This window comes from Salarias fasciatus, chromosome 13, assembly GCF_902148845.1.
Source record: "Salarias fasciatus chromosome 13, fSalaFa1.1, whole genome shotgun sequence".
Lineage (NCBI taxonomy): Eukaryota > Metazoa > Chordata > Actinopteri > Blenniiformes > Blenniidae > Salarias > Salarias fasciatus.
This window is the reverse complement of record NC_043757.1, coordinates 3,572,328-3,591,233: the sequence shown is the minus strand read 5'-3', so window position 1 is coordinate 3,591,233 and position 18,906 is coordinate 3,572,328. Positions and strand designations below refer to the sequence as shown.

At 45.7% G+C, this 18,906-nt stretch overlaps 1 protein-coding gene and 1 long non-coding RNA gene across 2 annotated transcripts in view; both read left to right on the top strand.

Moving 5' to 3' along the window:
• The window catches only part of nrg3a (neuregulin 3a), a 381,203-nt gene that overhangs the window by 50,747 nt on the left and 311,550 nt on the right, over window positions 1-18,906 (top strand). The window lies entirely within an intron of this gene.
• The window catches only part of LOC115399812 (uncharacterized), a 38,280-nt gene that overhangs the window by 216 nt on the left and 19,158 nt on the right, over window positions 1-18,906 (top strand). The gene's annotated exons all lie outside the window — the stretch shown is intronic.

Genomic DNA, 18,906 nt, shown 5'->3' with positions numbered 1-18,906 from the left:
GAGGTGACGGCGGCCGCGGCGCGGCGACGCGCCATCGGGCTAACGGACGCGGCTCACGTATTAACACACACGTTAATCTGAAAGGCAAAGGCTTAAGCCTTAAGCTGAAGGAAGTCACGGCTGTGCTGATTGATACTGTGAGAGGCTGCGGCCTCTCGACCTCGGCTGGCAGCGGCGCCGGGACGAACCGGGGCGCCAAGCAGAAAAAGTTCACACATGAAGGCAAAAACTCAGCCCAGATTTAAAATTCTGGCTCCGTCCATCATTATTGCATGAGGAGAGTCTGGGGATGAAGGAGCTGCAACTTCGGATGGACTTGTCAAGCCGATTCAGCTTGAAGTGTGTTCTGTGAGTTCATGTGTGACGACTGCTCAAAGTCGGGCTGCATATCGAAGCCAGGTTCTCGCTCCTCCCAGCAGCCGTGAGATAGATCCACTGTAATGGCCGAGCGTACGTTAGCGACCCCGTGGTCGTCTGTGAATCACCTCTCCCACCACCACTCCAGTCCCAGCATGCTCCTCTCCTCCCTGGGCAACAGCAGCGTGCAGGTATTTCTCGATGCGCTGCCACGTGCAGCCAGACTGCTGTGATGTCCTATTTCGTGAGACCACGCCGTTTCCACTTCTACTCATTCCAAAAAACAAAGGATGGAGGGAGGCAGAGGCGAAAAGGTATTGCACGGAGGAGGAGGAGGAGGAGGAGGAGGAGGAGGAAGAGCTGGAACAACATGACGAAAAGCACGTGGACGTGAAGAAGGAGCTTGCAGAGGAGGAGAGGAAACGTGCGAGGCGTCGTTATCTAGGTCATCTATGTCTTCATCCTCGCTGGCCTCCTTCCTCGCTGCCTCTCCCTCCTCTCTCTCTCTCTCCTCTCAATCCCCCATCTTCCCATATTGTTCGACACGCTGCCAGCGTGCGGTACGCTAGCTTTTCCCAACCTTCTCCTGCAGGCTTGGATGCTAATGGCTGGCCATGAAACATTAAATACCCTGAACGGCCTGGTAATTTAATAATTATCTCTCAGCAGATGGACAAGCGCGGCGCTCCTCTGCCCGGACTCTCCGCTTTCTCTTATCAAGAGGAGAGAGGATCACTTAAGTTGGAAGGATGCAGGGAGCTTATTAAAAAAAAACCCAAATTGGAGCAAAGGAAAAGGCGCGCAGGATGCCAGCCGTATTAGAGGCTGTTTACGGTGTTTTGACCGTGCACCATCTGCATGAGGTGATCCAGACGGCGCTCTCCTTCGGGAGATGAGACGTGGAACGAATGGATGTCACTGGATGCAGACCCCCGCTTTTATATTTTCATGGCTGCAGATCCATCCTTAAAATGTGCAGGGAGTCAGACGTTTCCCCAAGATAGATTTCATTGTCTTCAATTTTATGTTCATGATTGTACCAAGACGAAGATACACACAGATACACATAAAATTTACAGACGAAAAAATGTGCAAATGTAAGTATATCTGCGAAGAATACGAACGATACGAGGATACGAGGCACCGTCCTCCTGGATCCGTGCTACAGGAACGCTTTGCCCATTTTTCATCGCATGCACGTCGCTTGGGGACCAAAATAACGACGCAAGCAGAACTGGACAGGTTTTATGCAACATCTGCTCCGAAGCCTGAGTTGTACCCGTGTGCTGAAAGTGCTTCTGTGTATTGCCATGTCTAATAATACACCTTAAACGCTAAAGTTGCTCCCAGCGCCGACACGCTGCCGTGTCACTCGACGACAGCCCGGGAAATTACGCTATATGCCACAACTAATGGTTTTAAAAGTGGGTGAAAGTCCAATTGTTCCACTAGCACTCAGCAGAAATTGGTGTTAATGGAGCAGAGACCGTTGAGCCCCGCTTTCGATCTGAAGAAATCGGCGCTGGAGTGTCGGCCATACTGCGCTGGATATGACACGAAAGAATGTTAAGTGTTATGGATTCCAGGGGGGAATAAAGAAGAGCTGCTGAGAGCAGAAAGGTGCGTTTCAGAGACGAGGGGATGTTGTGAGTCATGCTGTACTGATCTGAGAGCAGGACAGCGGGCTCACCCCACCCCCTCCCCTCCCCCGATGGGGTGTGAAGGCCCGAGGGTTCCCGTCTTAATTACTGCTGAGGCCTGCGGAGCCCGGACACCCGGCCTCACCCCTCAGCCCGGCTCACTCTGGGACCATTTCTCACTCCATGACCAGCCTTCAATTACAGTGGTGTGTGCGACGCCGCGCTGCTGTATGTGCGTTTATGTGTACGTGCGTCGTGACGCCATTGCTGTCAGGTGACATAACTCTCCCGGCCGATTCGCTGTGAGTCCCCTCGCTGCTTCTGCTTACCTGACTGAAAACCCAACACAAACACAAACAGCTGTTTATTCTGCCCGTTTGGGTTTCTGACATGACGTATTTCTTGTTCTGCTATTTATGATTGTGTTTCTGCATTATGAAGGAAAATTTAGTAGCTTAATCCGGTCATGAATTAGCTGCACACTGCTGTCAGGTTGGATTTTCTCGCCTCTCCAGGATTATTCCAACGACTTGTGAGCCTCTCTGTGTGGCCCTGTGTCTTTTTTCCTTGGGTTTTGTCCCAAAAGAAAATAATTTTCAATCCAAAAACACACTTTAATGTGAATATGTGACTCTAAATTATCACAGAAGGTGAATCTGAGTACAATGAAAGGATGGATGCAAGAAAATAAAACCCAGTTTAGGAGCTCGTGCCGAGTCCTAATACAGACGCATGTGGTGCCTATTAAAAGACCGGATAAATAATTCTGACGCGTCACACTCATCAAAGTTTGGTAATCAGGACATGCGACTTAGGATAGCTAATGAGATGAAATTGTTCATTTTCTGAAGCGTTGAGGCATGTCGCCGGAGGAAAATAGGACAGTGAAAACCCTCACGAGGGGACCGACGCTTGCCTCTCAAGAAAATTCGACTTGAACTTCTCAGTTTGTCTCGCACAGAAAACAAATACGAGAGGTGTTCTGACAAGCGCGGCGTGACGCTGATCCGTGTGGCCCTTTGCTGGTGACCGATTCAATCCGTTTGCTCTGAGGGCGTTCGGCTGCGCCATCGGTAATAGCAGACGCCGTTCTCCCCTGGATCCCGTTCAATACCACAATCATCAATTCCACACGGTGGATACAATCCAGTTTGTTTCCTCTCAGTGTTTGTTTTTCCCTCAAAAATAAGTTTGTTGTTATAAAGTTTAAACTGAATAATTACCACCAATTAAAAATGCTTTTCATAATAGTGGGTTGATTCACTGCTTCCATAATCATCCGTGAGGTAAATAAACGGCTCTGCATGGAGTCTTCCTTTTGTTTTGTTTTGTTTTGTTTTGTTTTAAACAGTGTTGTATTAATCTTTAATGTGCAGTTATCGTTGTATTTATTTTAATGAATCCGTTTCTCCAGCTGGCATGTGTTTTTCCATTCGGCAGGGGCAGCCATGCCATATTTCATAATTACCTTTAAATATCATCTTTTCAACTGCCTTTTCTTAGTGTGGAGGATCGATCAATTGGTTGCTTGGCTGCTTATTTGTATAGTTGTTTGGTTTGTATATCATGTTATTTTATGTGGATTGTGACTTTTGGATATAATTTAGTTTTTCATTATAATATGGCAGAACATTCCATAAAAGAAGTTGGTGTTTTGGAGTGTGAATAACGACAGGATGCGATTCGTAAATCCATGAACATGGAAAATTTACCAGCTTTCAGCGAGTCGACATTCTGCTTTCCTGTCAGAGATTTCCTGGAAAAACACAACATTACAGCATTCCTTCCTGTAAACTTCTACTTTCAGGGTCCCAGCAGTGCAGTGCACGCTGTCTTCATTGACCACGACGAACAGGAGGGGAGCAAGTCCTTTAAATAGTAAATTATCAGTTAAAGAAAATCTCCCTTTCCTCATCAGAAACGGGGCATGTGGCACAGCTGGACGGCAAGACGTGTCCCGATCCCGACGGACCCGGTCCAGAGGGCTGGTTCTGGTCCGGGCACGTTTTTCCCTCTTGTGATTTCTGCTAAGCTTGCACTTGTTTGACGAGCGCGTCTCCCTTTCCTCCCCTCCTGCTGCCTGTCTGTCCTGCTCCATCTCGACACAACGCCAAACTGCAGATGCACAACTTTCTGAAGCGTCTGCCATCGTCGAGCTCCTCTCCAATTAGTGTTGTTTTCCGCCGCCGCTCCGCCTTGTTCTCTCATTCTCTCTCAGTTCCTCTTTGCTCTGTGAGATTTCTTCCCATGTCGTCGTCGTTGCGCTGAGCGTCTTCCTCCTTTCAGCTCGTCTCCCTCTTATCTGCCTTTTACCTTCCGATAACCCCTTTTCCTCTCCCTTCCACTCTCCGTCTCCCTCTCAGGCTCTCTATCGCCGTCCATCTCATATCATGCAAGGCTGGCTCCTGGTTTGAGCCACGCTGTCTGTTGAATAGTTATCAGAGTGTGTCTCCTCTAAACGGCGGGTGTGAATGCCGAGCGTACACTCATCCAGGTGGAGTGAGGAGCTGGGGGGGGGGGGGGAATGCTGCTGGCTCCCGGAGATAGATGGAGGGTATCAGGGGCTTGACTGACACGGCAAATGGTAATAAATGACTCCCATGCTGGCTGACAAATGAACACACGGGGCTGGGAATAGAACCAATCACTGCAGATAAACACTGACATGCGCCGCAGTGTGTGTGGCCTCCTGTAACGCGGCCCGCTGCTCTTCCCGCCCGCAGCCCGCTGGAATATTCCGATTTCCCCCCAATTCGAAGAGTTTAAAACTGTATCCGAGGTCAGGATTCCACACCTGGGTTCTCAGTCTGAGTGTTGTACGCGCTCGGCGCGGCATCGCGGTGATGGATGGCGTCACGTGTGGCGCCGCGGCGGCCATTCGTCAGCCGGAGAGCAGGAGCCGGCCGCCCGGGGGGGGGGGGGGGGGGGGGGGGGGGGGGGGGGGGGGGTGCGCCACGCCTGGGGTTGAAGGCCGGGGCAAACACTTCCTCCGGGGCCTGATGGCACACTCATGCCTCCAGCATGCTTTCACTGTCCCGGGTTGTGTAACCTTGTTTGCTTAAAGCAGGGTGTCACGACCTTTAGGAGAGTATTCCCCTCCCCCAGCCTCGTCACGTTTCCTTCAGCTTTAATATTTCTATTTTACGGTGTAGAGATGTGGCCTGGTCGGCTCACGTTTGACCTTTTATATCTTCACTGATGGTCGGATCGCGCTCGCTCTTTCCGCCCTGAGACAATGGACCGGGGGTCACGACCCTCTGTTGCATGTGTCATGAAGACCGTTTTCAGTCAAGCTGTAGTTGGTCGGAAAGGTTCTCCTCAAACCTTTTTTAAAAGAGCAGTTTAAATGTTTCTGAATTGAAGTGGATCAAAACACCAAATCACCAGAATTCCTCCCTTCCTTCCTTGCAACACCATTCACAGTCCTCCTGTAACTCAGCAAATCAAAGCGATCAGTCATATCTCAGACCTCCTCATGTTTAACGTTGTCCTCTCATTTTCCCACAAGCCTCCAGTGTTGTCTCACATGATGGTAAACAGCAGTGATTTGGCGAGTTGGTTGCAGAATTACATGGAAGCGCGGCTGTTTGGGAGATGAGGATGGATTAACATGAGATTGATGAAGTCCCTGCAGTAAAGGTCAAAGGTTGCTGTAAGCAGCTCCCTAATGGGAATCCATCCATAATGAAGAGCAGCAGTCAAGGTCGCTTTGTCAGGAGGGAGGAGCCGACGTGAGAGCCGTGTGGACTGAACTCCTTCCACTCCGATGTGAATCTGGAGGCTCGTTTCTGTACATTCAAAGTAAAATTAAACGGTGCGATCCTGCCAACGCCGTCTCCCATCAGACTCCAGCAGAACGCCACTGGCTTCCTCTTATATCTTCTGCTGTTAAACACTAACAGGTGATATTTTCCTCGCCAAGGTTTATTGTTTTTTTTTTTTGTTTTTTTTTTTTGTGTTTCACAGATTGCCAAGAGGCAACCTGAATGAAAGCAACAAAAGAAGAAGACAAAGACGATGTCTTCTCGGTGACGTTTTTGAATGAAACGCAGCACATTCAGGCTAATATCCTCTCAAATGAAGCGCGGATGCTGGCAAAGCGCAGCGGATACCTTCGGAAGCGATTTGATCTGATGAGTCCCGCTTGAAACGCGATGAGTCACGTCTTTGCCTCCGGGCTTTGTTTTTTCTGTCAGCTTCTTTCCTCGTAGAGCTGAATGTTCTTTATGTATATAATAAGTTGATGAAGCAAGCGTCTTTTCTGCAGTATCTCGGCATTATTTGATTCGATCGAACAAACAGCGGGATGATAGGGCTGCAATGAGCCGACATTACAGAGGGGAAATGCAATTTCACTGGATTCCATGATTTCTACATTTTCTGCTGGATCAATGAAGTACCTATCCGGTCAATGAGGTGGGCGGGGCTTCTGTTGAAGCAGCACCGTAATCAGAAAACCAAATCTATCATCCTTTAGATCCACCTGAATGCACGTTCTTCTCTCCGCCGCTGAAATCCATGCTCACCTCTCACACGAAAACCCCGTTGGCTGCCCCACCCCCCCCCTCACCCCCCTCACCCCCCCTCTGGCTCCACACACCGTGTCCGACCCGTTCAGCGTCAGCCGGCCCGGACCGGGTTTTCCGCTCCCTCACATGGCCAGGTGCACTCTGGGGCGCCGGACTGCGGGGCGACGAACACGTGACGCAACACGCGGCCGGTCGGACGGAGAGGCGCTCATACCGCCGACGGAAAAACCACAGCAGAGACGCTCGCTGTCAGTCCGGCGCCCTGCTCGAGTAATTGACTTTACTTGATGGCGGACATTGAACTAACAGGCTTTCCGAGTGAAGAAGCTTCTGTTCGGCAGCTTCATCCTATCAAAGCAATCAAGTCAGAGCGGAGGAAACTTAGACAGACGCTGAGAAAATATCAGTCTTACTGCTAAACGGACGATATTTCCACAATAAGATGAATTTACTGTTCTCACTGATGTCTGAAACTTTTCCTTTAAAGATGAAATCTCCAATAGCGAAATACAAAAGTTGAATTTAAGATGTTGTGACACATCAAAAATGTGTTAGTCTCATTGAGTTAGTTTGAAAATAAGTGTCCAGATCAGCAGTGTCAAACATAAAGCCCTTTAGACGCTGTATTTTGACCCTGTTTTGCCAGTCCTAGACAAGTGTAATAATAATATTACTATACATAATAATCAGATGATTTTGCACTGTTCGCTTCATGTAAGTTACTCAGAAAAATGTGTATTTTCATCAAATAAACCTCTTGTTTCAATTTATGAAAGTCAGTGAGTTAACTCACCAGCACTGTTAACAAAACACATAAATGGCATTAAATGAAGTAATTAACCTTTATGTATGGAGTGTTACCACAGCATTTCACTGCATTATTCTATTTTAAAATCGTCGTCTCTGTCTCTGTCTCTCTGGGGAGTTGTGTGTGTGAAGTGTCTGATTGTTTAGTCAAGATGTCTCATTTCAAACTAGACTTACATTATTTTAAAATAGGACACTTGAGTGCTTCACTGACACATTAATCTGGATTATTAGACATCCGCTGTATGAAACCATGTTTTTTTTTTTCCCTCCTTTGAACAAAGTCAAGTCAAACGAGGGCCAGGCTGTAATGACGTGTTTTTATATGATAATGACGATTCTTTCAAGTCTCTGCACTTCTGCAAGGCTCTCCTTCCAACTTCCGCACTGATCCAGAGACGAGTTCTTTTTATCCGTGTTGGTTTTCGGCGCCACTTGTTTTTTCTGGCTGTGTGTTTTCTAACCCTCCGCTGTGTGATTCACTCGGGTCTCTGCGGACTGACCTGCAGCCCGGCAGATATTCATTTGCTCCGTGTCAACCGTCTATCGGCAGCAGATCCTCATTTAGCATATAAACATATGCTAAGAAGATAACTGAATATGTTTAACACTGTTTGAGCCGCCATTACTGGGCAGCAGCATCACCACCAGCATGCATTTTATTGTTGCATGAATGAATTACATTGTATATTAAGCTGTATGTCCCAAATGTTAAAGCCTTGAATATGTTCCACCTGATTTAATGAGGCGGTACGGCTCAGAGCACTCTCCTTCAAACTGACATCTGTCCTGCTGCACAGCTTAATAAAATGCACAGATTACTGCTGCTTGACCCTGACCTGAGGCGGACTGCAGTCCACCTGAATACCCTCTGTAAAGGTGGACTTTCCTTATTGCGACTTCATTTTTGGCTCAAAACAGGTTCCTGTAATGTGTGTCACCTGCTTTCAGTTAACAGAAGTAAGAATAAAACACAACCCGCACACACATACAGATTATATTGTTGTGGTTTCCCAGGGGACTGCTCTGACTTTTGTATGTTTATTTACAGCGGAATTACTCCAATTCAATACCATAATTTAATCCTAAAGCATATATTCAACAGTAATGTTCTGATTTTGTCTTCTGGGAAATCTGTTTTCATGTCTTAAATCACACAGTCAATGATGCAAGTGTGTCAAACAGATTCATGGTCTGAGAATAGTATCAACAACATACCAGTTCATGCATGCTTTCATTTTTAACTTCACACACAGCCACACGATACACAGCGGCTGTTTTGTCTGAAGCAGTAGCTCAGTTTACCGTACAACTTATTGTTGAGTTGGCCTGACTGGTAAAATAGTACTATAATAAGATTTCCAGTTAATCTTTAAAGTTTTTCTTTGTTGTGTCGATATTTTAAAGAAAACCACAATATCTGCATTTGTGTCTTTGTAGAACAAATCTGAAAACTCCCCATTTGTTGCATTTTGAAGACTGTTGGTGCTGCTGACAGCTGTTTTCACAAAGGAGAGGAAACATCTGAACACTTTCAGAGGTAATCTGAGGAATCCTAAGAAGGAAAAGGTTGGATACCATAACGTCAGACTGTCAAAACTGCCCTTTCACCCTCAAATCGGTGGAATTCGGTGGAAATCAGGCTCCGCCAGGTAGACTGGACCTGACAGACACACATACGCCGACAACAGTTGATCAGACTGACATATTCTTCACACAAATGATACATACAGCGCTGTAGGCTCTCCTCCAGTCTCTCTGTGGACTCTGCTGGTGAGAAATGTTCACGCAACAATGAGCCTGTGAGAGAGAAAGAGTAAGAAAAAGAACACAGATATGCCACAACGGCAGCTTGAAGACAATGTGAAGAGGAAGGCTCAGCCAAAGCCCGAGTGACTGCCGGTGCCCCATATCGCTGCTCGACATGAGCGTACCCCCTCACACACACGGACACGTAAACATATGCATGCAAATGCGCACACTGACACCCATCCGCCCACAGATCCTCTGCTATCGCTGCCGCACACCAGAAAGCCAGATGTGCTTCCCACGTATATCTCCTCTCCTCACCCGTCCTGCCATGCAAATGAAGAGGACGAGGGAGCAGAACAGCAGCAGAGGCAGGAAATGCAGAGGGTGCTTTATCTCCAGCTCAGCCCGGGGCGGGGGTGGAAGGACCCGCAACACAAGTCACAAGTAAAAGAAGGCAGGGTAAAGGCGGGAAGCACAGACGGTAGCAAGGCGTCCCAGCAGCGCAGGACGGAGGAAGCAGAGGGAGAGAGGTGTGAGTCACAGTGCGAGGATGAGACAGGGCACAAGGAGAGGAACTCAATAATACATGTTTGGGAAATCCCTAAAGCTTTGTGGCGATCTCAGCCCTGTCTGGCTGTCCGTGAGTCTCTCTGCAAGCCATTGATGAAGAGTCTGACTTCATACCTGTGTTTGGACCAACTGGATCTATTGCTAGCATAGATATGTAGCTGATTCCTTCAAGCCCAGTTGAAGTGATGCAGTTAGCATGTTGGACCATGAGTCAGCACTGTCCAAACTCCAGTCCTCGTGGGCTGCAGCCCTGCACGTTTTCCATGTCTCCCTGCTTCAACACAGCTGATTGTAATGATGCTCGTTATCAGGCGTTCTGCTGGACTTGGCCATGAATCTTCATGGGATTCAGATTTGGAAACAGTGGTGTTTTCTTTGGCGCCTTTTTGAAAAGATCAGTCTTGGGCTCTGTTGTCAAAAGTTGTCTTCAGTGGCACTTCAGTGGTCGTGTGAACAAACCCAAAATACATCAGGGGGCCGAGGGATTATTGGATAAGTCTCCAAATACATCATGGTTTGAGTCAAAATAAGAAGATAGTTGGTCTTTCTGTCTTCTGAAAGTCCAAAAACCTGCATTTGAGGCTAATTGACGAGTCCAGGTTTCCTGTAGGGTTGCTGAATGTGATTCTCCTGGCTGTAGCCTGAGGGGAGAATGGCTGCTAGTCTTTTCCCAAAGCGGTGGGATCCTCTTTCAGGTACCAATAAATTTTTTCCACCCTGTGTTGCAGTAAGCTACCACAGCAGCGGCTAAAAATAACCCGGAGCTGAGAGGCTTTGATGAAAGGATGATGATGGATTATTGAACCGTTTCTCACAAGAGGTGGTGGTGGATGAATTTGCACGTTATAAGTAGCCTGCATATCGTATTTATTTATTTGCAATGCTCAGAGAGTAACACTGATGTTCACTGACGGCATTCAGACTCAATTAGAAAAAAGATGAAAAAATTCATTTTGGCATTTGAGTGCTGGAGCGAATCCTGACTCAAAACACTGCTAACAAGTCCGTGGTCACGATGCACAGTCCCCAATTATTGCATGTGAAATAATATAATGACATCAAAGTGTTGAGAAACGTGTGGTGCACACGAGGACTGTTCCTGAAGACAAATTCAATTTAGTTGAGAAGTTTCTACAATATGATTAGAATATGGTCCCAAGCTGAGATTTGTTTTCTTCTTCTGCTGCTGCTGCTGGTCTGTCAACTCTACTGCTTCTATGAAAAATACATCAACTCAAAGCACAAATGACAAAGGAGCCATGGGCGCCGTATGCTCGGTTGCATATTGTGCACCAGGTGTTGGGCATGTGAGCCTCCAGTTCTGCTCCGAGTCGTGCAGAGCTGCGTTGGGGGAACTCCTCAGCCGGGGAGGCACTGACGGACAGCCGGAGGCGGCCGGCCAGATGCTCCCCCTGCAGGTGATTCTCCTGCTCAGATTTCATCTCCGGTTAAGTTGATCATTCGGAAATGCAGCCGAACGGGGAACAGGGGTGAATTTGGGGAAAGGATGTTTTAGCGCACTCCCTGTGGCGTCAGAACGAGCGCTCTGAGCGCGCGTAGTCGGGTTTGGCCTTGCTTCGTCGCAGGCACGCAGCGTCGTGATAATCTGCAGATATGACGGAGAGCTCTGACACCAAGACAAAGAAGTTTCGGGGGACGTAAATTTCACTACCCATCCATCTTCAAAATCCTGTGCGTGGTCGCGAGGCGCTGGAGCTAATCCCGTTAACCACGGGCAAGGGCAGGATGCACACACAGAAACAAACCACTGCGCTACCATACAGCCACCTGAAGCCCTCCACAGATAGAGTAGATCCAGGAAAGGTTGACAGGCTCAGTGGTTTCTGGAACAGTTTTTAGGCACAGTAAATTTTAAAAAAAGAGCAGTAATGTTTTCATCCACGTGACGGGGTTTCAATGTTTCCTTACTGTGTTGTCTTCTGATGTTCTGGTCTTGGTCTTGAGTTGGTCTCAGCCCTTAAAGTCTTGTTCTTGTTCTTGTCTTGGTCTTCTGATGTCTTGGTCTTGACTTCAACACTAGTGATTGCTAATCTCTTTTAATATTTATTTCCATTTGATTGGGAAGTAAATCTGCTTCGATGTTTGAATCTGACTCCCTGTAAAAATCCGATATCACATGAAATATACCAACAGTCTCTAAATACTGCCATACGCCTTCATATCTAAGCCTTGGATAGTAAATATACTCCAGTCCCTCCAGTTAGCTTGATATTCACAGTGACGACCACACATTCTGATAGCTAATGGACAAACTCTCAAAGGAACGAGCTTCTAAGCTGCCGACTTTCACGTCTGTGGCTCCACTTAATGCTCGGCTAACTCATGTGTGCACTTGGCCGTAAGTCAACACAATTGCTGCAAAGTGGGCAGCTAAAGTGGCTCAATGAAATGCGCTCATTCCAGTGCACAGTCCATGTGCATGACGTGCTGGTGTGTGTGTGTGTGTGTGTGTGCGTGCGTGTGTGTGGATAGGTGTCTGTGAACCCACATTAATATTACACACGTGTCCTTCCCTAAAAGACTCATGAGTGTGTGAAGGATTCGCTTGAGAGATCCACTCTCAAAACAGATTCTCATTTAATTTGGGCGCGCACCATGTGTTGTGCAGAAACTGTCATTGGATATGCAGCTCGTGCTTGGATGAGTTTAATTACTTAGCCGTCAAACAAACTTATGCAGCATATGCACTTCCAGAAATATTGGATTTGGTATTTGCATGCGATGTGCATCGCTGTGGAAGAGGGGGTGTGGGTGCGATGTCTGCATATTCATCAAACAATAACAGATAATCATGCAGAATTTGATAGAGACATGCCTGCAGCACATCCCCGCCAGGTACTGAATTAATGAAAGATACTGTTAATAAACACCACCTGTGGTTGTGAAAGGGCGTCCTCACCACATCTGCCATCACTGACACCGGAATGTGGACTCTTTGGGAACATTTATTGCAACTTAGCTCTGAATTTAAAGCACTTTTTTTTTTTTTTTTTTACCCGATCATTGTAAGAACAAGAGTGAGAAAGTAATGCAGTTCTGACTGTCGTCCATCTCCTTTCAGTCCCACATCTTCCACTTCAGGTGAAATTGATTTGCTGGTGCTGATCCTCGTTGACTATGGGGAAAATCAGATTAAAGCCTGGAGAAGAACACGGGTTAAATACAGGGACTTAAACAGCCACGGGCCAACTAGGTCCCGTTTCAGAGCGTTTTCAGTTGTTTCCTGCGCCGCTGTGGTGCAAAATGCAACGAAACATTTGCACTTCAAAATGGATTCAGATGTATGTTTTTGAACTTTGGTACAAAATTGGAGGACCTGGAAATAGGCAAAGTCCACACAGAAAGGCAAATAATCCTGGACCTGAGCGTTGGATATTGTCACTGTGCAAACGGCAATATCATGAAGTTGAAGCCAGTTTCTGCATTTTACCAGAAAACACATGAAGCAGACCTGGGATCAAACTGAGGATCGTCTCACTAAGCTGAGAGTGCGAACCACTACGCCACTGCGTGGGACTCAGATGGCATTAAACAGCTTGGCTTAACAAAGATTTTACACTCTGCACCAAAACAAACAGGAAAACCTCAGTCCTGACGATTCAGACTCTGCTCACGTCGTCGGAGATTGCGGCGCATTATCGCAAGACTGCAAAAGTTTTCAACAACTATAACGAGGCTCGCTGTAAAAATTTGTGTTTCTTTGTTCCTCGCGACAGCAAACACAATAGAAAAGGCAATGAATAATTTTAATCGAGCACTTAGAGTGTGACTAATGTAGAATAAACTGTCAACTCCATGCTCACAAGCAATAAGACATACAGAGGCAAAACTACTTAGTGATATGTTTAACTGCAGGCTATTACTCTCTTAGAGGCAAAAAGCTGCTTGGCTGGGTATTAGCATTGCAGTCAGGGACAGGCAATGTTTCACCATTAGATAAGGAATCAATTATATGTTGGCTGTTGGAAACGCAGCTGAAAGTCGAGACAACATCATTGAACTGGTCAGAAACTTTGTCTGGAGGACAATCAGCGTTTTTCTGCCTCAAAATATCACAAATCAGGTGGGATCAGTGGCAAAGTGGTTACACAAAATGGGTTAAAAGAAGCACCATGACAGCATCGCTTTAAAAAAAAGAAAACATTGAATAGCGCTTCAAAATCCGGAGTGCCAGATGGCAAATTCCCAGAGAGATGGATGCACCGATGGTAGAGAGAGAGGAAACAGAGAAAACTCAACAATAGCTGGGGCAGTGGGAGCATGTAGGGCAGGAAGGCAAATCTGTGGAGGAAATTTGTTGGTTTGAATCCAATTAAAGGTTCAAGGCCTTTGACTTGTAACTGCTCCCCAGATGGTGCAACTGCAGCAACATACTGTCCCTTTAGCGGCGCTCGAAATTCACACTCGTCCAAAATACCAACTGGACGAGCTGAAAGCTGCCATTGCTGGGCCAAAATAATTTATCTAGATGAGTAGTGTCCAAATATCAGGCAAAACCCAAAATAACCAAGGTTTAACAACGATTCAACCAAGATTCACGGGGGCGGCCATTTTGAATGATGTCACGAATCTTTTCATGATTTTTTTCTGATTGACATAGACGGACTGTGTTCAGAAAGTTTAATTTTCAGCGCCTTCAAATTTCATTTAATTTTAAACCGACACCCAAAATGCAGCGGGCGTTTGTTGTGGAAACGGTCCTAAGAAGAAACACAAAAGCAGGTAATTATGTTGGTGGTCTTGATTCTGATTAGCATGTCATTAACATTTTTATTTAACAGCTCTATATCAAACATATTTAGCATGTGGTGTGCGAAATATGGGATGGATTATTGTTTAAGCGTGAAATATTTAATTTCACACAGTAGTAAAACTCTCTTAATTTTCTGTGCTTCATTCAAAAATCCTTTCAGCATTCAATGGAATGTGATTTACTGTCATTGCAACAAGTTACAAGAAGTTACAAGTGCAATGAAATTGCTGGGGTTTAAAGACACCCAGGTACTGATGAAATTCAAGCGAATCTTCGCAATGTGCAAACACTGATTTGAACATGAGTGCACGTGCAGAAAAGTGGCCGTTTTTCCATTCTGAAAATCTGGCCCCATTGCCTTTGAATTGTGTATTCACATGCAGATATCTGTTTATAGAGATTACATAAGCAGCAAATTAAAAAGGGGAGAAGATAAAAGGCTTCTTACTAATGTATGATAAAATATCCCTGCCATGCTTTAATCCTGCTTCTTTTTTCTCTCTACTTTAGATAAAATGGAAAAACTATTTGAAAATGAATGGTATGCTAATTTATGTTAATACAATTAATATTGATATATAGCAATTTTAGTTTCCCGTGCCGTTGTGTGGGCTGCAGATACTGGAAGGTTGGTGCGGATGTGTCGCGAGGTGGACGTTGATCGTTCCCCATTCATTCTCATGGTGTTTGATGAAACTGGTCCATTTTTTTCAAATGCTATTTAAAAAGAAAAAGCAGTCTGTTGTTAAAGTTTACAGGTTCCGAAAGGACAGAAGCAGCCGTGTTTCTCTGATAAACGTCTTTAACAATCTCCCCGGACATCTAATTGTGGTGTTGGCTCGCGTTTCGTGCACTGAACTGGAAAACTTTGGCATCTGTGCTGCTCCCTCTCCTCTCTCACTCCGTTTGCCTCTTTCCTTTTCTGATTTCCAAACTCCTTTCCCGCCCACATCCCTGACATATCTCTACCACTTTTGCATCTCCGTCGGGTCACCGAACAAGCGAGAATTATCATAATTCGACTGGAATCCCAAATATTAGGCAGTTCAGAGAAGCCGGCAGCTGCTGGTTTGATGCCAGGCTCTGTTGGAAACAGAAGCAGGCTGGAGCTGAGCTGCTTCCAGTGAAGATCTGCACCCATGTCAAGGAAGTCACAGTAAATAACGGAGAACGGAAAGCTTTACAATGTCACATCTGATTAAAATCAATGTCAGAATTCTTTTCTTTTTAGGCTTTTTTTGCTTGGAGAAGTTTGTATACCCGCGCCGATCTTTTGAGGACCACTTTGTGTTTACCGTGTCTCCCACGCCCAAGGCCAAACGCAAGTTTTTCATTTTCATTTCCACTTGTAAACGCTGCCACTAAAGAGCAACTCAGTCAACAAACTTACTTCAGTGTCTGTAATTCACCTTGTGACAATTAGTCTTTTATTTTGAAAGTACAGGAAATCTGCCAAACATTTACACTGGATGTGAGGCAAACAGAGCGTGGCATGACAGCGAGTTTGGAGTTAATCTTACGTGTAGGCATGGGGACCTGGAGAGGGAAGGGGGGGGCGTGTTAGCTCAAGGTGCAACACAGCTTCACGTGAGATAATAAAAATGCTGAACTCGTTCCTCTCATCTTCATCATCTGCTTCCTTTATGTTTGAATATGCATTGATCTGATGTGCTTGCCTGTTCTGCAGGGAACAGAGCTTCATCCAGCATGAGGATCTGCTGTAACCTCCATTTCAGTCCAGTGTATTCACCAAGCTCTAATTAGAATAAAGTCATCTGACGGAAGGTTACATCTACATAACCAAAGTACCCCACCTTTCCCCAAATGGAGAATTAAAGTCTGCGTCAATAAAACGCAGTTGTGTTGATGGAGAAATAGCTGTCGAAATGTTTCTTAATGACAGAAAGTACATTGCGATGCATTTTTCATGAAACGCCCATACTGCACGCTTCTATTTTTGGCGCGGCGCCGTCAACGCGCTCGCACTTGTTCGGCCGAGCAGCAGCCATTTTTATGAGCACTAAATGGTGTCCAGTGCATTCAACCCTGTGAATGAAAGAGGCGGCAGGCTTGTCTCCGTGAAACACACCATACTCCTCCATTGTTTGCAGAAGCACTTTGTGGAGAAATAATTTACACGGGGGTCTTTTCCACTCGCTGTGCTTTCAGCACAAAGTCACGTCCTGCAGAAATGACCCTGCAGCTTCGCGCTAAACCGGCCCATCGTGACGATCCACGTGACGATCCCCTGTGTGTCTGTGCATCATGGAATTCATTAATCTCTTTTACTATGGCTGGAAAGCATTTTTTTTTTTTTTTTTGTTGCTGTTTTTTTCCAAAGGACCAGGAAATCAGAAAAGGGTCTAATTAGCTTTCTTGTAACCAATAGACACTTATCATGCTCCAAACAGTGGCTTAAACCTAAAAATAGCAACAAAAAAAAAAAAGCATGAGAGCATATCGTACATATTATATGTGTCGAACATGAGCGACTGATTCTGAGCATGAAGCCTTTAGTCTAGTTTGAAGTTTCTTAAAAGTTGCCCTTTCAGTAGCTCGGAGCCCCGCTGTCACGTAAACAAGCACCAGAACACAACGAAGCCTTCGCCTTCACCTCCAAATCAGGCCGGCGTGTCAAAGGTCGTTTTAGGCAAACGCCGATGTGCTCATTATCTTGTCAAAGCATTACACATTTTATCTGAGTCCCGCTTCTCTCCAGCGTGGTTGGGTTAATTGAAACGGAGCTGAGAGCCGGCCTCCCGGTCACAGTACGGTGGACTGACCTGACCAGCAGAAAACGATAAGAGGCGGCCCGTTCGTCAACTCTCTCCCTTATCTCTGTCCCCGCAGACCCGCCTTTATTCCACTCTCACCACATCGCGCCCGTGCAATTATATTATACTCCATTTTTTTGATAAACATAACAATAACTCTCCAAAATGTGTCCCTGAGTGTCATCTGCCAGTTTTAGAAATCCGCCGTTCCGTGAAGTGCGTTCTGTACGAGATTCATGTTTGTCCGGCGGAACCATCACTTGTTTCCGTTGCAGTTGAAGGCTCTCTTGAATAGATATGCGCGCACTGACAGCGCTGGCTGCAACGGTAAAATTAAAGGTTAAATCTGCTCGGCGGCGCCCTCTCAGACACCCATTTTACGGGTCCACCGAAAGATCCACTGGAAAAATAAAACCGTGCGCGGATACGTGAGATGATGGCTATTTGCAATGCAGATTTCGGGCGGCGGTCTCCGGGGGTCCATCATAGACGACGCGACTAGATGAGCACAGGAGCGAGTGCCAACCGCTTTCATTTGGTATGCTTCCTTCCTCTCCTCTCTCCCTCCCACTTTCTCTCATTAAAGGCTCTCAATTTCTAAGAATGTTTATGCATCTCATGTATACTGATGCGAGCGGGATGTGGAGTCACCACGAGCTGGGAGGTAAACAGACCCGCAGGAGTATTGATTTCAGTCTTTATCAAAGAGTAAAATTGCAGAAATGGCTAATTACAGACCTGAGATTGTTGTAAATGAACGCTGGAAGCCTTTGGATCGTAGTGAACGGTATTTAAAAGCAAAACGTTCACAGATGCAAAGTCTTTTCCATGCAGTTAACATGTGAAAATATTGATCACAATGTCAAGAAGGTCATTTGTCATTGTATTTTCATGAACAAGCCTCTGAACAAGCTGACTATCATCCACCACCTTGATCTTTTGTCATCCAAATGAAAAACATATTCAGACACACAACATTAGACTTGCATTACAGCGACACTGAAAGAGCTTTATAGTGCAGATATAAGTACACAGGAATGTTTGTTGTGGTAATTATTAGACTGCAAATCATGACACTGTTTACACTGCTATATATTATGTTTGACATTCACAATCAACAAAATAGAGTTTGGTTAAATCACAGGTGTCAAACACGAGGTCCGTGAGAATCCAATCTGCCGCCAAACACCAAGTACACTGTAAAAATAATTCAAAGAAAACACTGATTCTTTTACTTTGAAGCGAGGAGCAGAAACGACAAAACAGAGACCCACAGTTGAGACGTCAGACCGTTTTTGGACATTTTTTCTGGATTTTCCACAAGAAGGCCTCATTAAAATTGACTGTTTTGAGACTGTAGTCATTTTCAGAAGTGATTGTTTAGTTTTTGTGAAAATATTTCTATTTTCATTATGTATACTCTGCTCCATGAAATGAAAAACTTTAACGTTTTAATTTGAAGGCAAGTAGGTCAAAAAGTGGGTTTTCCAACACACTTTGACCTGTTTGAGTTTTCCATCGTCGTCAGAAACGCTGTGGATGAAGCTTCAGTTCCTAGAGATGTTGAAGTCGTCAACGAGCTTCATATTTTCAGAGAAGCACGCTGAAGTCAGATCCGAAAGACCAGAGAAAGGTTCAATTCCTCGTTTGTCCTTTCTGCCTAAACATCATGTGGGTCGTTCTGTGCGGAGTTTGCACGTTAT